This window comes from Myotis myotis, unplaced genomic scaffold (genome assembly GCF_014108235.1).
Source record: "Myotis myotis isolate mMyoMyo1 unplaced genomic scaffold, mMyoMyo1.p scaffold_m19_p_11, whole genome shotgun sequence".
Classification (NCBI taxonomy): Eukaryota; Metazoa; Chordata; class Mammalia; order Chiroptera; family Vespertilionidae; genus Myotis; species Myotis myotis.
Genome location: NW_023416315.1, coordinates 69,526,029 through 69,551,207, shown reverse-complemented (window position 1 = coordinate 69,551,207; position 25,179 = coordinate 69,526,029). Strand labels below are relative to the sequence as shown.

Sequence of the window (25,179 nt, the reverse complement as noted above, 5' to 3'; positions counted from 1 at the left end):
GAATGGCAGTTATACATCTTATTATATTTTATTTTATAACAGTTTATATGCAATGTTATTTTGTATTAGTTTCAGGTGCACAGCACAGTGGTCAGACAATCACACTTCACAAAGTGCTCCCCCCTTCATATTTTCAGGATCCACCAGGCACCTTACATCGTTGTTACAATGTGATATGGTATTTGTCTTTCTCTGACTGACTTATTTCACTTAGTACAATACTCTCTAGGGCCATCCATGCTGTCACAAATGGTAAGATTTCCTTCTTTTTTATGGCTGAGTAATATTCCATTGTTCAGATATACCACCACTTTTTATCTGTTTGTCTGCTGATGGCACTTGAGTTGCTTCATATCTTGGCTATTGTAAATAGCAATGCAATGAACCTAGGGGTGCACATATTCTTTTGAATTTGTGTTTCAATTTTCTTCGGATATATACCCAGAAGTAGAATTGTTGGGTCCTAATGCAGTTTCATTTTTAATGTTTTGAGGACACTTCATATGTTGTCCATAGTGACTGCACCAATTTGCATTCCCACCAACAAACAGTACACAAGGGTTCTCTTCTCTTCACATCCTCACCAACACTTACTATTACTGATTTATTGATGGTAGCCATTGTGACAGATGTGAGGTGATGTATCTTTGAGGTTTTAATTTGCATTTCTCTGATGATTAGTGATGTTGAGCATCTTTTTGTATGTCTATTGGCCATCTGTATGTCCTCTTTGGAGAAGTGTCTATTCAGGTCATTTGGCCAATTTTTAAACTGGATTGTTTGCTTTTTGGTGTTGAGTTGAATGACTTCCTTATAAATTTTGGAAATTAACCCCTTACCAGAAATATCATTGGCGAATATGTTCTCCTATCCCGTAGGTTGTCTTTTTGTTTTGCAAGCAACATCTTTGAGAAAACCTAATAATGGGGATCCTACTTATATTGCTCTAATGGCGGGGGGTGGGGTGGATAGAATCCTGTGTCATTGTCTGTCGATGGTCAGTTGCTGCACGACCAAAGTGACAATGAGACATACACTCATTTGGGTAGAAATAAAATCACGACTACAAGAGAACCCGTGTTCTGGGTTAGAGTTAGTACAATCTTTCACTAAGCTGAATGTAAGGCAGCAAGCCCCAAAGAGCTCAAAGACAGCCATCTACACAAAACACCAAGAAAAGTGTCCAGGCATCTGTTAGGTGACTGACGCTAGCAGCAAAGCATCTTCTGGAAACATGGAGAAGAGCGAAGAAACCCACTTTTATCCGCCATCAGTTTCCGCTCAAATGAGAGAGCTGCCGAGACAGCCCATCACCTGAACGCTGTTGGAACCGCCCGTTCCTCAGAGGTAGAAACACCCCCACATTGGCAGTCTATGACTAGCATCAAAACTGACAAAGAGCACAAAAACTCCCATGGCACTGAACAGAGATCCTCTTCTAATTCTGGGACGCAGTGCCTTTCCATAATTCATAAACTTTTTAATATATTTTTTATTTTTTATTCATTTCAGAGAGGAAGGGAGAGAGCGATAAAAACATCAATGATGAGACAATCATTTGATGAGACAATCACTGATGGCTGCTTCCTGCATGTCCCCCACTGGGGATCAAGTCCGAAACCTGGCCACGTGCCCTGACTGAGAATCCAACCATCACCTCCTGGTTCATAGGTCAACACTCAACCACTAAGCCAAACCAGCCAGGCATAATTCATAAACTCTTAAGGGCTGTAAATAATACAATTTTAGAGGAAGTTGCTTTGGAAGTATATATGCCCCCCCACCCTTTTTAGCAAATAAATAATATGGAACCATAGAAGTTAAAGGAGTTGCTCAACATTATGGTTAAATCAGATCCCAAACTAAAATTCAGAATCATACTCTCTAACAGCACGTGAGTTCAGTGATTCTCAAAACTGCAGTCTATTAGAGTCACTTGGGAAGTTCTGAAAAAATTCTAACACTTAAGCCATACCCCACACCAGTCAAGCCAGCATCTCTGCAGATGTGATCTAGACATCCAGGATTTTCAAAGTTCCCAAGTTAATTCTAATCTGCAGCGAAGGCTGAAAATCACTGCAACTAACGCCTTACAGATGCCAGAAAACTAGCAAAGGGGTCTCTTCAGGTTTAGCTGGATCCAATCCTTCACTTGTGAGTTGATAAATTAAAATTAATATCCTCATTTTACAAGTTAAGAAAACAGAGCTCCAGTTTCTGCTATAATATTCCCGATAAACCGATATCAGAGTATACTGGTATGAGTCAAAATTTCAGCAGAGGAGATGGCACCACATTGGGGACACTGCAGGACTGGGCAGCCATGATTCTTTCAACCTGACCACGCCTCCCTTCAACTCCTGCCCCTCAACTCGAGTTCTGCCTTTTGGAGCCCAGAGCTCAAGCAATCCTTCTCCCATCTGCAGCTCTTCAACTCCTTGAGGGCAGCTGCTCTGCCCTCCCTCTCCAATTCCTGTCTTCACCAGAATTACAGAAGCACAGTACGACTTGCCATCACAGCTGTCATTTTATGGGCTCATAGTTTATTCTGTGAGAATAACATCTTTTTCTGTACACCAAAAGGAGGGTAGAAAAATCCCGACATGGGCATGACGATCTGAATGTAGACTAACACATTAGGAAGACTGTGTGGTCTATTCATTGCCCCTGAGGCAGAAATTCAATTCTGTAGCTACGTGCGCTCCATTAAATACCCTTTGACTGTGGAGCACCTACTAAGAATACTAAGATACTGAGAATAAGATGGGTCCCTATCCTCCAAGAAAAGGCAAAACTATTCTTTTCAGTTTAGATGATAACAGTTGCTACTTAGGAACAATCTCAGATGTGTCAGTCCCAGAGTCAGAAATAAAACTCAGCTATGCACTAAGGTAATATAAGTTCCTCACTCCACAAGGCAACTGATTTGTCCATGTGTTATTCCACTCACTCGGCTCAAGTTGTGCAGAGGGGAGGAGCAGCGTAGGGATTTGGTAGAATGAATGAGTTTCTATTTTTTTCTCAGTGTAATACCCATTACAGTACACTGAAAACACTTCTCCACAATCAATGCAGAAACAAGGCATAATGTGTTTTGAGCAAGTAATACGTGTCTGACATGCTAGATGTTTCTCATAATGTACCTTGATTATTTATCATAAACGCACAGTGAGATACTGAGATTCACTTGATTTCTCCAGGGTCATACAGATAGCAAGTAAAGAAACAGATTATAAGATGTGCCTGACTCCTTGCTATGTTAACCTGCATTAAAATAATATTTCAAATCTGAGTGGGGAGTCATTGACAAACCTCAAAAAGAAAAAATATTCTAAGGAATATTTATTAGTTCTTGAGAATATGAGGCTGGATTTTAAATATGTATACTCAAACTATGATTGGTAAATCTAATTTTACCTTTTATTTCTCAAAGCGTACACCCAATAGGATCTGAGAAAAGTCTTTTATCACTGAATTAGGCAGACTTCTCTCAACTACAGGCTTAAGGTTGGCAAACAAAATACAGGATTCCCAGTAACATTAGAAATTCAGATAAACAACAAGTACTGTTTTGATATAAGATGTCCCAAATATTGCATGGGAAAAGTACCACATTGGACACACATGTACTAAAAATTTATTTATATTTATTGGAAATTCAAATTTAACTGCACATCCTAGATTTTTATTTGCTAATTCAGGCAACCCTAGAAAATTCAACTCAAAGTGCCACAACAATAAAGGATATAAATAAATACATTATTTTACATAACAATAGTTCCAAAATAACAATTCATCCATTCAACAATAGCATCAGGGAATCGGTCTTTCTCTACTTTACTCCTCTGATATACACAATGTGTCAGCTAATGTCCTTGGGCTACCTCTTCTCCTGATCACAAGATGGCTGTGCAAACCCAGCCATTGCATCCGGCTGCTACTTCTTCTAGAAGAAACTCATCCTTTCTGTGGATCTCTCATAGAATCAAGGAAACTTTTCCCAGAAGTATTACAGCAGGCTATTCCTTATGATTCATTAGCTGGAACCCCATCACCTACATACTCAGGTATGCGCCAATTACTGGCAAGGAATATGGGTCTGTTGTGACTGGTCTAAAACAATCAGGTGATACTCCCTGTGCCTGGAGCAGCTCTGCTCTGGAGCATATGGCCAAATGGAGGCGGGGAGAACATGGAACACAGTCAGAACTTTGTTTGAGCTGTGGGGTGTAGAAAGGAACCGATGCTACCATCCTCTCTCCTATTCAGTGCTAAAACAGCCCAGCTCTCGGCCCACTACTTCTGTGGCGCTATACAGCAAGCACTTTTAAGTCATTCAGACAACCACTGAAGCAGGAACCTCCTGGCAGCAGCAAAACCCTAAGAAAACTCAGACCACATTATCTCCCTCCCAAGCCATAAGCTTACATCCTATACTACATTCACCTGTGCACACCATACTATTGCTTAAAGCAGTGGTTCTCAACCGTGGCTGCACATTAGAATCACCTGGGAATCTTTTTAAAATCCTGATTTCTGGGCCCCATCCTCCGGAAATTCTGTTTCTTTGTTACTAATGTTGTGACCCCACCCCATAACAACGAAACAGAATTTCCGGAGGATGGGCCCAGAAATCAGGATTTTAAAAAGATTCTCGGGTGACTTTCATGTGCAGCCGAGGTTGAGAACCACTGGCTTAAAGGATTGCCCAAAGCAGCACCCTCAGAGAAACCCCCTAGAATACTTTCTTGCTAAAGTTTATCCAAACCCAGCCTCTATTCAAAATTCACAGATTTGGACTCCTTTCACCAGCTTGCAATGGTACAGATAATCCAGTCCTATTCAATAACTATGTGTGGAATTGTTACTACAAATTCAGAATTGTGCTAAGAGATAACAAAAGTTCTAAAATAATTTTGACTCTCAAAGTATTTACATCTTCATTACACACATATTCTTCAAAAAGCAAGAGCTCTCTTAGCAGAAACTCTTAACTTGCAGTTCTTTGAAGCAAACGGTAAAGAAAAGGAAGGAACACAGTCTCCATTTACAAACAGCTGTCAGACCTTAGTTTTCTTAGAAAGATCCCTCAGGAATTATCCCATTATACTACCACATCACCTTCTTATCATGCCCACAGTACAAAACCTAGGAGAAAGATAAACTGTTATCATGCATATTAGTCCTTTGTCTTCATCTGCTGTCCCTTCAGTTCACCTGCTGTGTTTTAAAACTTCCATGTTATTCCAACGGCACATTAATAACACGTTTATTTATTTACACCAGAAAAAATATTTAATTTTAAAATTTCTTTTCAATCAGCTAATCCAAGCTCACAAGTGTCTTCATCCTACCACATATAAACCAACCATTTTATATACAAAAACAATTGTGATTTTCGTGGTTATAATTCAGCCTTTAAAACTCCCTATGTTATTGTGTGTGTGTGTGTGTGTGTGTGTGTGTTAGCCATGTAGAGATGTAGTGAATTTTCATTTTGTATTTCATGCTACAAATGCATTAATGATTGAGTGATGAATAAAAGTTAGTGTTCCTGCTGATGCTACATTTTTTTTCATTGCAAAGAACTAACAATTATTATTATGTTTTATTACCTTTGTATGGTCAGTATTCTTTCTTAGAAAGCAGCATGAATGATTACTGTTCACAGAAATAAAGAAGAGATACCATGTCAGGGACAGAAGAAATCCACACATAACTCATAGAGTTAGTTTTAATAACTTACAAGCCTTTCTGTTATTTTCCTACATTTCTTAGCTTTATCAGTAAAATTACTCACTGTAAATGACTAGAGAGAAGACTTGGGATGTAATATGTTTGGTTTAGAAAACGTATGCATATTTTCCAAAATGAGGAGTAAGAATGAAAGTGTGTGTCTCCTGGTGGGAGTTTATATTGATGGGGTTTTATGAGTCACTGTCGCCTTAGCGCTGGGTCACAGACAGGAATCCTTCCAAGTCTGTCACTGCAGAGATGAGCTGGTTCTCACTTCAGGGAAGGTGGCCTGTTACCTGGCAGCAGTGGTTTGGGCTGCTAGGCTGACCATATGTTAACTTAATTAACTAGGTCCCCGGCAGCCATTTCTCACATCAGACATAAAAACTGAAAATACAGCAACCAAGAATTTATGTTGCTTAAGTTTACTCTCTTTGTCCCCAACTTGCACTGTGCTAAGGCTGTGATAAATCACCTCCCTTCCTCCCTCCCCTACACACCCCTCACTCTATTCAGGCTGGGATCGCCAACCATCCAGTGCACTCATCATGTTTGCTGTGCATCCAAAGGTTCCCAAACATGCCTCATTCCGCTCAGGGAGCAGACAGGGATGGCCAGAACCTAAAAACCAGACCAATCCATTGGGTGTGACTGGGATTTGAGTGAAGACCCATCGAAAGGTTATGCAAATCCAGGCAGTGGAGCGGAACCAGGGACGAGGGGAGTGTGTTGGCTAGTGTGAGGTGCAAAGCTCAGCACGAAGACAGATGGCCGCATCAGAGAGGCCCCGCAAAGGGTGACAGGCAGGTGCCTTGGCAGACAGACAGAACTCAGTGTCATAGGACATGGCAGGGGGAAAAATAATGAAGAAAAAGAAAAAAAAAAAAGCAGGGAAAGCAAGAAAAATACATTCTCCACACCAAGGTGATTGAATCACTCTGCCCAAGGCTTACTGGGTGAGGCGGGGCCAGGGACTTGAAGGCAGGTTCCTTGAAAAGCAAGATTGTAGAACAAGAGCCACAGTCTCAGAGAAAGTCCTCTCATCTCCAGTTTTACGAGTCATACTGGGAAGATTAGAAACGTTTATGGTTTCCAGATTAAGGAAGATCTTAGATGCTGAGCCTAGGAGTTTGCACTTTATTCAGAAGCAATGGTGGCCACTGACAGGTTTTGACATGAGCAGAAGAATGATACAGCCAACGACAGCAGACATTTGGAAGTCGGACCTAGATTTGAATGCTGCCTTCACCGCTTGCTAGAAGGTGATGATGAACGAATGACCTCACCTCCTCGCCTCTGTAAGCCTCAGTTTCCTCACTCGCATACCTACCGCCTAAGTGGGCATGAGTATTATATAGTATGGCCTACATGTAGCTGGAGTCATGCTGTCCTTTGAAGTTTAAATAGAATGGACTGAGCCTCTAAGTCTGAAAGCAAAGTGAAACGGGAATTTTGGGGGGTGAAAAAGACAGGTTTTAGGAAATGTTAGAAATTTTGGAAATTAAGGGGACCATGAAGGAAGCACAGGTCTGCAGAGCAGCAGAAGGTATATCTCCATAGAACAGGGGAGCTGAAAAGCTGCAACAGGTACATTTCCATAGAATGAGGGAGCTGGGAACAGCAAAAAGTCTATATTTACAGAATAAAAAGAAGGAAGCCCTTCATCCAGAAGGAGAAGAAGAAAGCCCAAAGGGAATAGGAAAACAATAAGGAAGGAGGGGGGAGAACCTCACATGTCCCATGTGAGATTCGACCTTTGAGCCCAGGAGTTACTATAGTAACCAGTCTAAGGGAATAGTGACTCATCAGAGGGGATATCAAGGCACCAGGCTCTGCAGCCTTTATAAGCCACAGGGAAAAGGAACTCAGTGGGACCCTTTCCCCTTCCCCACGTCGGAGTTCTGTGGGACTCTTTCCCTCTCCCTACATGGGAGCCTGTACTTGTTTTTTTAATAAGTCTCCACCTTTGCTATACCACCTTCTGTCCATGGATTCATTCTTTGACTCTGATGGACAAAGAATCCGGGTTCCAGTCCAAAATTCCATTTCAAAAGCAGCGTGTCAACATGTTTTCCCCTGTAATCACTCTGGGGATTCTTGGATGGTGGAGGAAGGGAACAATTCTTTTAGAGTTCTGAGTCAATTTATGGACCATCTTGTCATCTCAAGAATGGTATTCTTTTCTTTGAAGGGTGACCATTTGCAGAAAAAGATTCCTTCCCTCTCAAAGTATCAAGCCGACAATCGTAGCTGCCTTTGACTGAAGGGATTTCAGTAGCAGCATGACATGGAACTCAAAAACAAATATTAGAAACCCTCTGGCTACCAGGGTGGCTGTGGCATCTGCAAATCTGTGCCTCCCTGAGGAGCAGCATAGGTGCTTAACACCATGGGGGAAATAGACTTCACTAGAACAATCCACCCAATCACCACACAAGCAAATCGCATAAACAAGTCCGGAAGGAAGAGCGGGTGACCTGTACCTAGAGTTGCTGCAATATGTTATCTAAAATGTCCAGTTTCCAACAACAACAACGAAAAAGGTTGAGGCCTGAAAAGAAACAGGAAGATACGACTCATACACACGCAAACACACACACACACACACACACACACACACACACACACACACACACACAAAGCCAACAGCAGGAACTGCTGTGACAGTGACCTGATGTTAGATCTAAAAGAAAGTTACTTCACAGTAGCCATTGTAAATATGTTCACAGCACAAAGGGCACGATGACTAAAGAAGTAAAGGAAGGCATGATGGCAATGTCACATCACATAGATAATATCAGTAAAAAGGTACGCTGCAAATAAGAACCAAATGTTACTCTATGTTCTAGACCAAATAATAAATTTTATATTTATAAAGAAATACATTATATTCTATAATAATAAAAGCATAATATGCTAATTAGACTGAAAGACCTTCCAGCCCAAGCCGGGGTTGCAAGGGAAGCCAGGATCCCGGGTGCCAGAGGGAAGCCAGTGCCAGCAGCCAGGGAAAGGAAGGCCTACTCTTGCACAGATTTTGTGCATCAGGCCTCTAGTATATAATAATGATATATACATACATATTAGACATCATATACATAATGTATTATGGGCCTATAACATATAGAAATGTAACATGCTTACCAATGGTAACACAAAGGAGTGGGTGGGAGCAAGGCTGTAATGGGCTAAGAAAATAATTATAGGTCATAAAGTAATAATTGTATGAAAGAGAGAAAGGGAGGGAGGGAGGGAGGAAGGGAGGGAGGGAGGGAGGGAGGAAAGATGGAAGAAAGAAAGAATGAAAGAAAGGGAGGGAGGGAGGGAGGGAGGGAGGGAGGGAGGGAGGGAGGGAAGGAGGGAGGGAGGAAGGAAGGAAGGAAGGAAGGAAGGAAGGAAGGAAGGAAGGAAGGAAGGAAGAAAGGAGGAAGGAAGGAAGGAGGGAGGGAAGGAAGGAAGGAAGGAAGGAAGGAAGGAAGGAAGGAAGGAAGGAAGGAAGGAAAGAAGGAGAAAGAAAAAGGAAGGAGGGGAGGGAGGGGAAAGGAGGGACTGGGAGGTGCGAGGAGGAAGGAAGATGCCACAAGCCTGCCTCATCAAAGACACTGGCTCCTGTCTTCCTTAGCAGTGTCTTTGGATTCCTGATGCCCTTCTCGCGCATGCTCATTCCCACTTGGTGCTGACACAGCCCTAACATCTCAGTGCAGATGGCATAACAGGGAGGACAGGCCTATTGGCTGCCAGGGCTTCCAGGATCCTCTTGCCCCCACTGAAGCCTGGCCCTGTTAGCCCCACCCTACCTATTCAGCACTGATCTGGGCTCCTCCTCAGCTTTCCCTGTCTGATATTCAGATTTAAAATCCTGTTTAGAATCAAAAATTTCTTCCCCAAGCCTCATCTTCTCCCCAAACCTCATCTTCTGGCTATGCCTAATACTGTTCCTAATCCCTCTCTCCAGAAGCTAGATCTTGCTTCCTGTATTTGATTTGCCTTCTTACTTTTCCAGGACCTGTTAAGACTGAACCTTTAAACCACCACAAGGTGAAACCTGCTTAATCTGGAATTTTCATGATGTTGTGGATCATTAGCACCCCCACCCCCAACACACATACCTTTATCACTCTCCAACACACACACACACACACACACACACACACACACACACACACAGATTCACATACACAGCGTTGGAACACCTTGGGTTCTAAAGTCTGCAAGAAGCAAACTTGAGTTTGCCTTGATCTTCCAGACAGGTATCTCAAGCCCTAGAGCCGGGGCACTGTCCCAGCCCTTCTCTATTGACCTGTAGGGATTTGAATAGTTGTATCTTTATTTTCGTTCTGCCTAAGCATGCTCAAATTTTAATGGCAAATACATGAAAGTCTCTTTTCAGGGCTGATCTCATAGCTTATGAAAGTAGGCAGGTTATTAGCTTCTCTATTGAGTGAGTTTGTAACGTGACATTTTGTGCTGGATTTTGCTGGCCTCTTTGTTACTCTTGCTGGTCATAGTGTGTTTGCATCAAGTTACACAGCTTTCCCTTCCCTATTCCCGTTCTCTCTTCTGTCAAAAGCAAAGAAACAATTTTCTAATCTATTCTGGGGGGAAAATCAGGAGAACCGAAATGATAGAACAGAATTCAAAATCAGAGAAAATATCCTCTAAGGAGAGTCTGACCAGTGGTCAGCAAACCGCGGCTCACGAGCCACATGCGGCTCTTTGGCCTCTTGAGTGTGGCTCTTCCACAAAATACCACGTGCGGACGCACACATACAGTGTGATTGAAACTTCGTGGCCCATGCGCAGAAGTCAGTTTTCGGCCTGGGCGAGTCTATTTTGAAGAAGTTTTATTCAACGTACCTATAGTTTAACTAAGACTTAAAACTTTAAGTAAAGTTTATTAAGTTTATTTTAGGGAACGTTGTGGAGTGAAAGAAGATGTAGTGTCAAGGATTGAGAAAGGTATGTTGAGATGGTTTGGACATATAGAGAGGATGAACGAAAAGAGATAGACGAAACAAGTATACAAGAGGAGTGTGGATGGGAGAGTTGGAAGGGGTCGCCCTCAGCGAACGCACCTCAATCAGATTGAGGACGTTTTTAGCAAAGGCCAGCTTAGGAGTACCCTGATTAAGTTAATTATAATGTACCTACCTATATAGTGTAAGTTTAAAAAATTTGGCTCTCAAAAGAAATTTCAATCGTTGTACTGTTGATATTCGGCTCTGTTGACTAATGAGTGCCGACCACTGGTCTAGACAATCCATGAGCTTCAGTGGATTTTGTGCTGTCTGTTTTGCATAAAGATTTGATGTTAAGCATCGTGTGTGTGTGTGTGTGTGTGTGTGTGTGTGTGTGTGCGTGTTTATTTGTCTATGTTCTGTGTAGCTAAAGTTCTGAGATCAGTGGCCTCTAATCATGAAAGTATTACTGAACTATAAAAACTTTTGAAAAAAAAGACCCTAAAAATATTTGAAATGAATTTTACTTTTAGCAGATCAATTTTAATTTTGTATCTAAACTACTTCAAGCCTGTATAGTATGTGAAATGACCATTGAACTTGGAAGCAGAAGACTGAAATTTAGCCTTTCTGTTTCTAGTTTAAAAAATTGTCCATCTAGTAACTTAAGAAAGCTAATTGGTAGAAGAAAAGTTCTTTGCACTTTAGTGGACTGAAGAGTTGATTTGGGGAGTTAGTCCATAAATATAAATGAGATTTTTTTCGCTGATAAGAGTAAAAAAGTATGAATTCTGACAGTGAGTTTGTAATCCAGATTTTTCCTGAGCCAAAAACCCTGAAGTTGTTTTTTTTAAAATATATTTTATTGATTTTTTACAGAGAGGAAGGGAGAGAGATAGAGAGCTAGAAACATCAATGAGAGAGAAACATCAATCAGCTGCCTCCTGCACACCCACTACTGGGGATGTGCCCGCAACCAAGGTACATGCCCTTGACCAGAATCAAACCTGGGTCCCGTAAGTTCACAGGCCGACACTCTATCCACTAAGCCAAATCGGCCAGGTCCTGAAGTTGTTTAATGGCTCTCTGGAAGGATAAGAATGAAATTTTAATCTCTCACATTCTGTTAACTTTAAAATTTTTAATATCTATATATGAAAGACTAATATGCTAAGTGTCCGACTGTCTGACCGGTCACTATGACGCACACTGACCACCAGGGGGCAGACACTCAACGCAGGAGCTGCTGTGACATGCACTGGCCATTTAGAGAGAAATAGCACTGTGGACCTGGTGCCCACAAAGCAACACTCGGCTTCCCCCAAGTGGGACACAGGCCGTGCCACCACCCCGGGGTGACAGCCCACCAAATGGCAGCAGAGGCTGCCAAGACCCATGGTGCAAAATGCAGCCCGCAGCTCAGCCCAGCCTGGAAACGGTGGCTGTAGGTGCCGGGTAATGATGTCACGTAGCAACACCAGCTTCCTCTCCCTAGCGACAGGCCATTTAACAATAAACTGCACTATGGACCTGGCGCCCACAAACCAACACTCAGCTTCTCTCAAGTGGGACACAGGCCCCGCCACCACCCTGGAGCAACACCTCACCAAATCGCAGCCACACAGCCCAACCGAGCCCAGAAATGGTTGCTGTGGGCGCTGGGTAATGACATTACATAGCAACGCCCGGCTTCCTATCCCTAGCGAGTAGCCTCCTTTCAGTTTCTTCAGCCTATGAACACAACTTGCTTTATATTATTTTATTTTTAATATATATTTTTTTATTGACTTTTTTTTTTTACAGAGAGGAAGGGAGAGGGATAGAGAGTTAGAAACATCGATGAGAGAGAAACATTGATCAGCTGCCTCCTACACACCCCCTACTGGGGATGTGCCCACAACCAAGTTACATGCCCTTGACTGGAATCAAACCTGGGACCCTTCAGTCTGCAGGCTCTATCCACTGAGCCAAACTGGTTAGGGCACACGACTTGCTTTATAGCCAGGTGGAAACATTTTACACTGTAACCAAATGTCTGTGAAGAGTTTTCCTGTGTCTCATCTCATTTGATCCTCACAGAAGTCCTGGAGTAGGTACATAGGAGACTCAGTGGAATCCTATTTTCTTTTAATTAGCCAGAAAATGGAGATTTAGAAAGTTTAGAAACTTGACCCGACTGAGAAGAAGTAAGAAATGGTGGACCTTGAAAATGACTTCAGGTTTTCTCACCATGCAGAATATAGTCAAACACTGCTGCAGTTAAATACTTTACCTTTTGTTCTTCCTGCCTGATGTACAATAATAATCTGCTTTATGTTAATATTTACTGCTGTGTTGCTGACAATTATCTGAAAGAGAAGTTGGGGTGCTTCACTGGGCTGGAAAAAGTTTGGCTACATCAGAAAGCAAGTCTAATTAAGCAAGCTTATCCTATCTATAATAATAAAAGCATAATATGCTAATTAGACCAGACGTCCTTCTGGATGACCTTACAGAGGAAGCTGGGGCTGGGAGGGAAGCCCGGGTTTGGGATGCCTGCCAGTGGCCAAAGGGAAGCCCAGGTCCTGGGTGCCAGAGGGAAGCCAGTGCTGGCAGCCAGGGGAAGGAAGGCCTACTCTTGCATGAATTTCGTGCATCTGGCCTCTAGTATATACAGTATATAAAAGGCTAAGTGGACTCACACATGTGCGATACATATAAAGCTCTCACTGGCACCAATCACATGCGTGTATTTTGATCTGTCATTGCAGATCATGCATTTGGTTGGCACTTCTATTATAGAGAAAGGGCAAATAGCAATATTAAAATATTTCTTCTAATTAATTTTCTTTCAATGTGCACAAATTTGTGCACTGGGCCACTAGTTATAATTCTAACATTGAGCCATTTGATCACATGTTTAAAATTCTGTCCTGTTTAATTAGAACAAAAATTACTACCCATACCAATTTTTAGGGCAAAATATTAATGATCTAACATCCTTTTCTTAAATCTAAAGACCAAGTACTGATATGAAGAGTGTGTTTCAATTCTATTGATAACAATAGTTCAGTGTTTTATAAAAACTGAACTATTATGACAAATCACATCTCAGTTGTCAAGGTTCAAAGTTAGGTTTAGGTTCACAATAGTAGTTTACAAATTATCATTGATTAAAAATAGCTATTTCTAAGAGAACTTTTGATATGGTCCTCATGTTATATATTTCAAATACTCATTTCTTAAGTGTATCTAAGTATTAGAGATGTTAAATTTGCTTTCTTTCTTATTCTTCCTTTGTCTTTCAATCTGAAGATGGCTGTGATTAAAACATGTAATTGTAGTATGTATCCACATTCATACTTACTCCTATAATTTTTCATACATTGGACATTAATAGTAGGCATAATTGACTTTATAAATTTATGCTAATTGGTCATTACTAATTTCCTGTTAATTCAGATTCAAGACCATAAATCATGATTCACGTATCCTATTATTCTTTTTTTATAGGATAAACATGACAATATTACATGACTTTATGACTCGACAGTCTTCACAAAATAATTAACACAGCAATAATCAATAACAGCCCAGTACAAGTACATCTGAGATTCTCAGTTGAATAGAAACAATGACCTATGAGATCTGTTTTCAAGACTTTGGAACATGTACTCTTGTGGATGTATATCAAATATTTTAAGTATAATGTCTGAATGAAATGTGCTGCCAGTTTTCACCAGCATGAGAGAATATGTTTGCAGGGGGAAAGGATGATATAATAACCATAGTGTTGTTGTTTTTTTGTTTTTAAGCTACAAGATTTTAGGCTCTTCTTTCCTTCAACAATGTCCATACCCAGTCTCTGGATACCATTAGAAATTTGTTCCACAGACACAGATGCCAATAGAGTGACTCAACTTCCGTTGTCACTGTTGACCTCCATTTCAAGTCTCCTGTTTCTCCTGGTGAAGGAAGCAAATCATGGCATGACTGCATTGCCTCCTTCCTTCCCACTGTCTTTTCCACGCCTTCCTCAGTTGAAGAGGAAGGATGTGCATGAGAGAGGTGGTTGGTCCTCCTCCAGCCAAGTATAATAACAGTTCTTTTCATAGGTTCACGATCAGAGTGGTTTGGCATCCCAGTATTTTCCGGTAGAAATTTTTCATGTGAGCTCTTGATGAATTTCTTGGGGCAAACTTCCTTTGGAGCTGGATGGAAGTTACCAGAACTAGCAGAAATCCATTCTGTTTATTAATAATTATATCCACAGGTCTAACATGGAACATCTGTACTCTCCCCTTTCCAGGTTGAATTCCTAGGACTAAAACCACTGTTGTGAGAAATTCCTGTCAGCTCCAGGGGCCTTGTTTCAAAAAGCCCATCTCCTCTTGGAGTTAAACAACGCCTTCAGGGCACTATCTAGGTATGAGATGATTTCAGGAGATGAAATCTGTTTGATCACCACATGCACACAATGGGGTGAGCTACAAGAATATACTGAATATACTTCCTTTCCCAATCTTCCTTGCTACATTTAGCATTTTCTTCTGAGTTGTTATCCTTAATTGCTCCATGCTAGTCAAAAACATATCCAAAATAATTGTATGTGTTTCTATTTCACAAGAAAAAGTACAGAGGTGCTGAATAAAACAACACCATCTCTTCTTTCTGCATGATAAAAGAAAAAAATATTTTGCTGATGTAAACTCTCATTTTAAATTCATCATTTTGTTTTCTCCCTCTCCTTTGAGGTAAAAGGGCTTCAGGTGAGAAGTGATAGAACATTGATGTGTCACATGAAACTTTCCCTTCCCACTCAGCACTAATGAAAATATTTGCCTTCTACTTAGCTAACAGGTCTTTTCTTTAAAACTTGCTGAACTTGTTTTTTAACTTAGTAACTTCAGTGCAGACCATAACGGAGATGCTTTAGATTTTCATCTCTTTCATTCCTTAGGGGGAAAGAAGAAAGGGAAAAAAAGTACCCATGCTTACAGGCTAAATAAGGAGAATGAAGAAAAGCTTCTTAGCTCATAAAATAATAATGTTTAAACTCTCATTGGTTTATTAAAGTTTTGCTTTCCTTTAACTACCAACCAAAACTCACTAACTCAGACATAATATATTTAAATTGTCAATATAAATCTATCTTATTTAATAACAACATGGAAAGTACAAATAGAAATGATCGTTTCTATCAACAGGTGTATAGTCTTTAGAATTTTAACACTTACATTTGCTCATTGGACTAATGTATACTGAACATAGGGCATATTCAAGTCTTTCATATCCTAAGAACATCTCAATTGTACCAGTACATACCCTTCTGTAAATCTACCCATGCAATTTTTTTTTAATTGGGAAGACATAAAGGCATATACAGTCAGCATGAAAATACTTTAAACTATTTCATCTACTCAACAAAATTATTCTACTGAATCTAAATAAATAGTCATCGAATTACCACCCAGAAGAGTTAGCAGCTGCTTCTATTTAAGGCTTTCTTATGTGCCTCTACTGTGCCCTCCCTACTCCACCAAGTTAACCCAGGAAAGAGCAGGATTAATTTCAAGAGCTCTTTCTCCGTGCAGGGCACTGGGAAATGATGGAATGGGAAGCAGCTACATTTCCTGAGCTATTCTGTCTCTTTTTGTTATTTCCCCCCCTTTTCTTTTCCTTCAATGGACTCTTCCTTTCCTTACACAATCTCAATTAGTTCTCCGGCTTATAAATTACATTTATATCTGGACACGTATAAGTACATCTTTAGCCCAGACTCCCTCTCCTGGGAACTCCAGGTTTTAGTATCCAACCTACAGGATATCTCAAGCTTCAGGTGTGCAAAATGGAATTCCCAGCAATGGAGCACCACGCCACTTCTCGCTTTAAGTGGAATCACCGCGCATTCATTTTTAAACCCAAAACCTAGATGTTTTTCCTTGGTTTGTTCTTTTCTCTTACCTCAACACTGTATTCACTCTAGTGGGAAGGTCTAACAATTCTACTGCAAAATATACATCAAATCCATTCTAGTCAAGAAAATGGCAGTCTCTCAATTGGACCCTTTTATATCAATGTTATGACCAAGTTCTTATTACTTTCATCATTTTAATAACTTAATTGATTTTTATTAATTGTATAGATTGTATTTGATTGTAGGAAATAATCAAAAGATTCTTTATAAAAAAATTAAAGGTAAATACATAAATAAATAAATGAAAGTGTTTCTAAAAAAGAAAGAAAAGGTTCTTGCCAAGTCAGAAATAATACTCTTCTGAGACTTTGCTTTACTTCTATATTTTCCTGGCCAAATCTACCATTAATAGTCTGTTTTTGTTCATTCCTAAGCCTCCCTAAATAATATTTATATTTCAACTGCATTTTCATGTACACTTGGAATTAATCATAAGGAATGACATGGCATGAGTGAAAAATGTTTCTCAGAGACATTTGATTTTTTCATGATTGTGAATAGTTCCTAGAGCTCCATCTAAGCCAGCCGTGGGCAAACTACGGCCCGCGGGCCGGATCCGGCCCGTTTGAAATGAATAAACCTAAAAAAAAAAAAAAAGACCATACCCTTTTATGTAATGATGTTTACTTTGAATTTATATTAGTTCACACAAACACTCCATCCATGCTTTTGTTCCAGCCCTCCGGTCCAGTTTAAGAACCCATTGTGGCCCTCGAGTCAAAAAGTTTGCCCACCCCTGAAAGCCTTTACTTATTACTTCAAAATCATAATACTATACATCCAGCTTCTACAGACAACTCACATTTTCAACACAGTAGGTTTAAAACTGAACTCTCTGATAGCCCCAAGTTAAATTAAGGGCTCCTTACTGATGCTGCCATACACCTGTGTAATCTCTTTTAACATATAAATTGCATATCATAATTATTTGTTGGTCTATATTCTTCACTAGACTGAAACCTCTTTAAAAACAGCCTCTATTGTTAATCTCCTCAGTGTTTAAGAACAGTCTATATGCATTCTGTAAACATATTTTTCAAATTAAAAAACTAACTTCTCGCCCTAGCCGGTTTGGCTCAGTGGATAGAGCGTCGGCCTGTGGACTGAAGGGTCCCAGGTTCGATTCCGGTCAAGGGCATATATCGTGGTTGTGGGCACATCCCCAGTAGGGGGTGTGCAGGAGGCAGCTGATCAATGTTTCTCTCTCATCGATGTTTCTAACTCTCTATCCCTCTCCCTTCCTCGCTGTAAAAAATCAGTAAAATATATTTTTTAAAAAACTAACTTCTCTAAAATAATACAACCAGAAGTCATTGTCTTACCCAATTAAAATCTACATCATGATAAGAAGTATAACAACTCTTGAAGGCAATTTAAAGTTAGTCAATCAACATATATATATATATCTATATATATATATTTCAAATATATTTTTATTGGTTTCAGAGAGGGAGAGAGAGATAGAAACATCAATGATGAGAGAGAACCACTGAGCAGCTGCCTCAAGCCCCCAACCTGGGCATGTGCCCCTGACTGGAATTGAACCTGGGACCCTGCAGTCCGCAGGCCAATGCTATATCCACTCAGCCAAACCAGCTAGGGCAATCAACATATATTTTAATGCCCAAAAGACTTGGTTTCTTCTAGCTAGATTGGGAAGGGTTCAATGGAACAGTTTGTCAATTGGACAATTTTGACTTTTGGCATACCAAACATAAGGTATCAACAAAGAGTATTTGGGATGATAGTAAAGAATTTATTTCAATGTTCTTTAAGGAATTGGTCATCAGTTTTCTTCTGTTTCTCATTAGAGTCCATATCTATTATTCCATTTACAAGGTGTCTTTAGATATTCAAAGACTTCATTAAAAAATAGTGAAATTCAGGCTGAAACCGGTTTGGCTCAGTGGATAGAGCGTCGGCCTGCGGACTGAAGGGTCCTGGGTTCGATTCCGGTCAGGGGCATGTACCTGGGTTGCGGGCACATCCCCAGTGGGAGATGTACAGGAGGTGGCTGATCGATGTTTCTCTCTCATCGATGTTTCTAACTCTCTATCTCTCTCCCTTCCTCTCTGTAAAAAATCAATAAAATATATTTAAAAAAATTAAAAAAAAATAGTGAAATTCAGTAAGGTTGTCAATGGATAAGATTGTTTCCCTTTAATATAGTGCTCCAAAAAAAAACTCACTCCTTTTGCCTCCAAATATTGTCAACATCTTTGATATCTCTATCTCTCTCTCCCTTCCTCTCCTAGATCATCCTATTAAAATTGTTTAGAGTTGGAGCCTGATATAAAATGCCACTTTCAAAATTACATCAACCACAACAGCATATAGAAGGCAACTTTTTTACAGTTTTCACAAGAGTTTCAAAGTCTGGTATTTTGCCTCAAATAATCATGGGAGGGGAAAAAAACCCAAGCATCCACTGGCTGTGTGAGCGAAACTAACACATGGGCATGTGTCTGGTAGATGAATGAAGGAAACCTTAGGAATTAAGAAGGCAGCCTGAAATCTATAAGGGCAATTGTTGGGCTTGGGGATTTTTCTCACTCCACTGGGGTCTAGGACCTATGATCTCTGGGAGATTGTATGAGGCCAGGTCTTCAACATCATGAAGTCTGAAGTTAGAGTTCTTGCAGGGTATCATTTACACTATGCAGACCATTGCCTAACATAGCACAAGGGTCTTTGGAGCCTGCATTTGGCAGCCAGCCATGATTCCCTGCAGCAGCATATTGTCAAGGCAGCTGCTCCTTCACACATACACATACACATACACATACTCAACCTGCTGCAGAAATTAACCCTTTCTCACCTACCAACACATGCACAGCCTTGTGTTCATACTATCCATCAGAATCTTATTTGATTCCTTGAGGACCAGTTGTGTGTCAACTCTCTTTATATAATATCTCCAAGCTTTACAGCAACCCTATATGGTAGGTATTATGATCCTCAATTTACAGATAATTCCACTAAGAGGTGGAATATCTTGCTCAAGGAATCAGACTAGTTTAAGCCAGAAATATAATTCAAACCAAGATCTGTCTGGTTCCCAAACCCTATTTGCATTGATAAATAATGATCTATTTATATACCACAGGAGGGTCTAAAGAAGGAGCAAAAGCTTTTTTGAAGAGCAAACTCATAAAGTCATTACAAATTAGGTAAGTTCTATTATTAAAGACACAAGTCTGTTTTCATTATTACCAGAGCTGACTTGCTTGAGAACCATAAAAACCTCTGATTACTTAAAAATGTGTTTTTTAATCTCAATGACAGTTATAATTTAAATATTCAGTACTTTAGGGAAATAACATTTTAATAAAGCACTAAAAAGTTGTAGAAGTTCCAAAAAAAGGAAGGGCATTACCAATAATGAGGTCAGAATGAGGTATGTTAAAGGTCAGTTCCCTATCATCTAAAGAGCCAGCCTAGGTTGGCATTCTCTAGTGAATTACCACGGCCTGCTCTAGACACTGGCCTCAACTCTTTCATACTGAAAGCTTGATTTGTGCCTGATACTAGAAGTAATTCCTATTAAATGAGAGATTTGGTTCCTCCAGACCGGTTTTTATGTGAAAAAAATTAATAGATTGTTAGTTTTAAAATATTCAATTTACTATTATAGTTAGAAGTAAAAAAAGGATTAGTTCTTTAGAGTTTTCAGTTCATATTATAAACCTTATTCTTCCATTATAAAGCTAGCAAATTTTCAGTCACTTTAAAGGTGGCTTTAGTCACTATCTGGAACCTTGTTAATTAAACTCCTTTTAACATTTTTAATTGCATTAACAGATTTAACATAATCATTTTCTATGTATATATAAATTAACAAATTTCCTCAAGTATTTAAGCAATACTTATACAATTAATAAGTGAAACTTTTAAAATAATTTCAAGTTCTCTTTTCTCCAGGTATTACACATAAAATTAATTATGTTCAGTCTAGATACACAATTCTAAATCAGTTCCCAATTAGACATTTTAAAATGGTGTTACAAGGTTGATCTGTTAGCCTAACAGGTTAATGTCTCATATATTATAGATACTTAAAATAGCAAGTATGCACACATTAATTAATGTAAGAATAGTATTACATTTTGGTCCTCTTAAAAATTCCTACAATTAATTTTGATCTCCCCAGATATGAAAATTCTTTTCCTCAAATAAAATATAGCATCTCACAAATTTTAAGTGTTATAGCCCAATGTGATTGCTGCCTTCTCAGCTTCTCAATGACCTGAGGCTACTCCTAGAATAAGACTGGGTCCTGTCTGTGATAGGGACGGAACATACTTCACCCTGTAGATTATAGCAGACTGTATCAAGTACTTCAAAAGTGAAAGGAGGAAACTTCATGTAGCTCGTATTCATTGGAATTGAACCAACCACACCATTATGTAGTTTTAAAGTCAGGTTAGACTCTAACTCCCACCAGAGGGCCATACCTTTTCATTGGCTTTTTGCTTTCCTTAGTTTTGCTTTCTTAGTTCTTAAGACAACTAAATGTATTCACATCCAGGTGCAAAGACATTTGAATATAAGGCAACAGAAGCTCCAACCGGTAGGTTAGCTTGCTGCTGGGATCCGGCCAGTCGGGACTGAGCGAGACAAGCCTCACACGCGCTGGAGCCCTCTCACAGTCCCTCCCCAGCTGGCCAACCTCCCGCGTCCCTCCTCCCTGCCTCCGCCATTGTTGCACCAGTGGGGTCCCTCGGCCTAGCCTGTGCCCTCAAACAATCTGGGCTGAGGGACCTCCCCCCACGAGTGTTTGAATTTCATGCATCAGGCCTCTAGTTTGAATATAAGGCAATCTGCATTTTCTTGCATTCATGAAAGTGCCTAACTCTTCTAACACTAAAACCATATTGGATTGAATTATGAAATGTCTTGGAGCTCACCACTTCCAAGGTCAGTCTATTGACAGGCTCATGTCTTAAGGGCAAATGAACATTAACAACCAGGCTTATGGAAGTAAAGTATCAAAACAAACTGCCAACATTTTAATTTACAAAAAGAAATCTAACTGGTAAGGAATCCAGGCCCTTAAAATCTTCTGGTGCACAGATTATTTTCATACAAACGAGTTTTGTAAAGGGGTGAGTTATCATCTGAAGGTTATTTGATGAGTATGGAATTAGAACAAGAGAAACTAAATATAAGATTTTGATAATTAATGACAAATCTGATATAGAGGAGCCTCGTAGATAACATCCCTTCTACCCAAGAGTTTGGTACTAACTATAAGGCAAATACAGAGTCAAACAGATGGAGCTCAAAATGTCAGCTTTACTACTGATGAAGGCTAGCCTACAGACACAGCTAGCTACTAAGAGCACTGATAATACTTCTCCACTGAATTAGACCCATGGACAATTGTCACTGGGACAGCTGCTCAATCCCAGTCACCCCCACAGCCAGGCTCCCGACTACAGGGAAGTGGAGAGAACAAAATGTATGCATCCCGTGGGAAGGCTGGTTCACAAAGAGGCAAAAGAGAGGCAGAGACAGAGAGGGTAGTGAAGAGTAATAGCTCTCTTCCAAATTTCATTTATTAGGTAAGACATTTTACTTCCTGTGGGAAGGAATAAATCAGAGAAAGAAGAGTTTAGGATAATGACCCAGTTGAAAAATAGGTACTTTAATTGTCAAAGAAAAATGCAGTCACGTAAATACTGGAAGCCCAAACTCTATAGGTAATTTAGGGATTTTAAAAAATAAGGTTTCTTCAACAAACTTTTGAAAAGACAACGAAATCAAACTGCCCCAAAGCAGGAGTAGGAATTATTGTATCTCTTAAGACTATCCCTGAACCAGGGTCAGCTTTCCAAACAGGTGACAAGAATGTCAGTGGAAACCCCTCGCTGCACACTGTCCAGGCCACTTCTTGCGCACCATCTATTACCTTTGTTGAAAATTCCTCCAATAGGATTCATTCTTCTGGGTTCAAAAACTCTATTAAAATGCCAGCTCTCAGAATATAAGCTAAACATTGCAAAAACCATGGCCTGAATTCCTTAAAAACTAGGATAAAACTTGACATTTGAGGAGGGACATGCACCAGGAGAAACCTACCAGACGCTATAAAGTGTGTCATTAAAATGGAAAATACAGCAATCTAACTTTTCCCATTTTCCACTTTTAGTGTGCCATCCTCCAGCAATAATAAGACAAGGCATGTCAACCAGCTAGGAGAAGATAAAATGTAAAATGTAGACAGAGGCATTTCTAATAAATTGTAAAAATGTAATGTCCTGGCCAGAGAGGAGAGTGACAAGGGATTCTTGATGAAATAATATGAAAGCTAGATGTAATTTTTCAAGAAATGGGAACAAATACATGCAGCCTGTCATAGATCCTTGATCATATTTATGCCTCGTGGTTTATGGTATTTTCCCTGTAGTGCCCATTGTTTATTCACATTAATAAAAAAATAAGCTGAAATTAATGCCAAACGTCCTATGAAAATACCCCAGAGCTAAAACATCACTTACCCCCAATTACTCCTCTTCTGCTCAAGAGAGTTTGAAAGCTTTATATCACCCAGTGGCGTGTTTCATTTTAAGCAGCCTCATCTACTTTCATCTCTGTGCTATGTATAGCATGCTGAACTATCTTCACAAGATCAAAGGGAAACTCTGTACTTTATTTACCAAGGCCAATTTAATGGGTAACCAAGGCACTTATTTTACCAAACTGACTAGTCCCTTTGAACTACCATCTTCACCGATCCATAGACCATGCTCAAACTGTGGGGAAGGCTTCCTTGAACCTGGAATATGTTCTTAGCCTCCTTGGTGCACTTGCTTTGAACTGCGTGCCATGGATTTTACTAAGCTATGAGAGCACAACAGAGGTCTCTTCAGGACACACGAGGGCTCAAGTCCTTAGAAAACAAAAACCAAGACAAATGAAACTACACCAACACTGCAAAATTGAAAACATTTCATCTCAATACCAACAGATAAGAACATCTCATCCCAAAGTACATGATTACGATATTAGGTTTTTACAATAATTGACCCACTTATCTGTGTGTATCTGGCTATGGAATGGATTACAATGCTCACTTCTACATTGATTTAAGTGGAAAGTGTTTGTTCTGTGTGTTCTGTTACTATAAAGGTGTATGTGAGTCAAGGTAACGCGATGAAAAAGAATATAGATTTAGGAGTTTTGCATTCCAATACACCAGGGGTGGCCCATTAAATCATTTGGTCAGGCCCTGCCAAGGCATTAGGGATGAATTAGTTAAATGTTTGGCCAAATATAGCAGGATAATTAAGTTGATAGTTTTGCATGGCCCTCCAATGGTGTTATAAATATCCAAATGGCCTTTGGCAGAAAAAAGTTTCCCCACCCTTGTGATATAGGAGGAATAGGGTGTTTTTTGCCTAAGTTGTTAATGTCTCTGAATCTCGGATTCCTCATCTTCAAACTAGGAAGTCTCCTTATGTGATAGGCAGCAACGCTGCTGGCCAGAATTTCTGGCTTTTATGCTTTGGGGCACATGAGGTTGCTCTTGCCCATTAAGGTTGGTCATGGTGCTATGACCTACTTTGGCCAATGAAAGTTACTTCCATGTGAGTGGAAGTAACATGTCATTTCTGGGAAGAAGCATTAATTGGCATTATGAAACTTTATAGAAGTATCTTATTTTTCTGGGACGGTCTTGGGAGCATATGTTGACATGATATGGAGTTGTAAGTCTGAGCCAACACATGGAGGAGAACTGCCTTTGAGAATTACCTGGATCTAAACTCTTGCTGTTTTAAGCCACTGGGAGTTGTTACCACAGAGTAACCTACCCTATTCTGACTGTGGAATTAATGAAAGGATGAAGTAAAATAATAAAAATAAAGCCCCTAGCTGAGTTCTTAGATCATATTAGTTGATTCATATACACTGGTTCTCTTCCTTCTCTTTTTTTCTTTAATCTTGTGCATTTTTTTTAAAGTGGGTCTTCTGTTATAAGCTTAGAATAATATCTATAATAATAAAAGCATAATATGCTAATTAGGCTGGACATCCTTCCAGACAACCTACCGGATGAAGCTGTGGTGGTGGGGGCTGAGGCAGAGGTGGCTACCACGGTGGCAGGCGCTGAGCCCCTTGCACGAATTTCGTGCATGGGCCTCTAGTAAAGTGAATAAAGTTTCCCCTACACCCATTCTATCTTCCTCTGTTACCTTTGTGCCTCTCCTGTCTCTTTCCCTGGCTCCCGGCCATTATAAAGAGAGATTTAAAAAATATTTCATAACCACTTCCTCACTCCTCACAGTGACTGTCTCAAGAAAGAGAATTTAAGATTGATTAAAATCACCTGGAATTGGGTCTTTTGTTTGTTTGTTTGTTTTGTTTTGTTTTTGTTTTTCCATCCCCCAGGACAGTGGTCGACAAACTGCGGCTCACGAGCCACATGTGGCTCTTTGGCCCCTTCAGTGTGGCTCTTCCTAAGCCTTAGGAGTACCCTAATTAACTTAATAACAATGTACCTACCTATATAGTTTAAGTTTAAAAAAT

The 25,179-nt window shown here is 39.9% G+C and overlaps 1 protein-coding gene across 1 annotated transcript in view; it reads right to left on the bottom strand.

Moving 5' to 3' along the window:
- The window catches only part of TSPAN12 (tetraspanin 12), a 142,182-nt gene that overhangs the window by 74,286 nt on the left and 42,717 nt on the right, over positions 1 to 25,179 (bottom strand). The window lies entirely within an intron of this gene.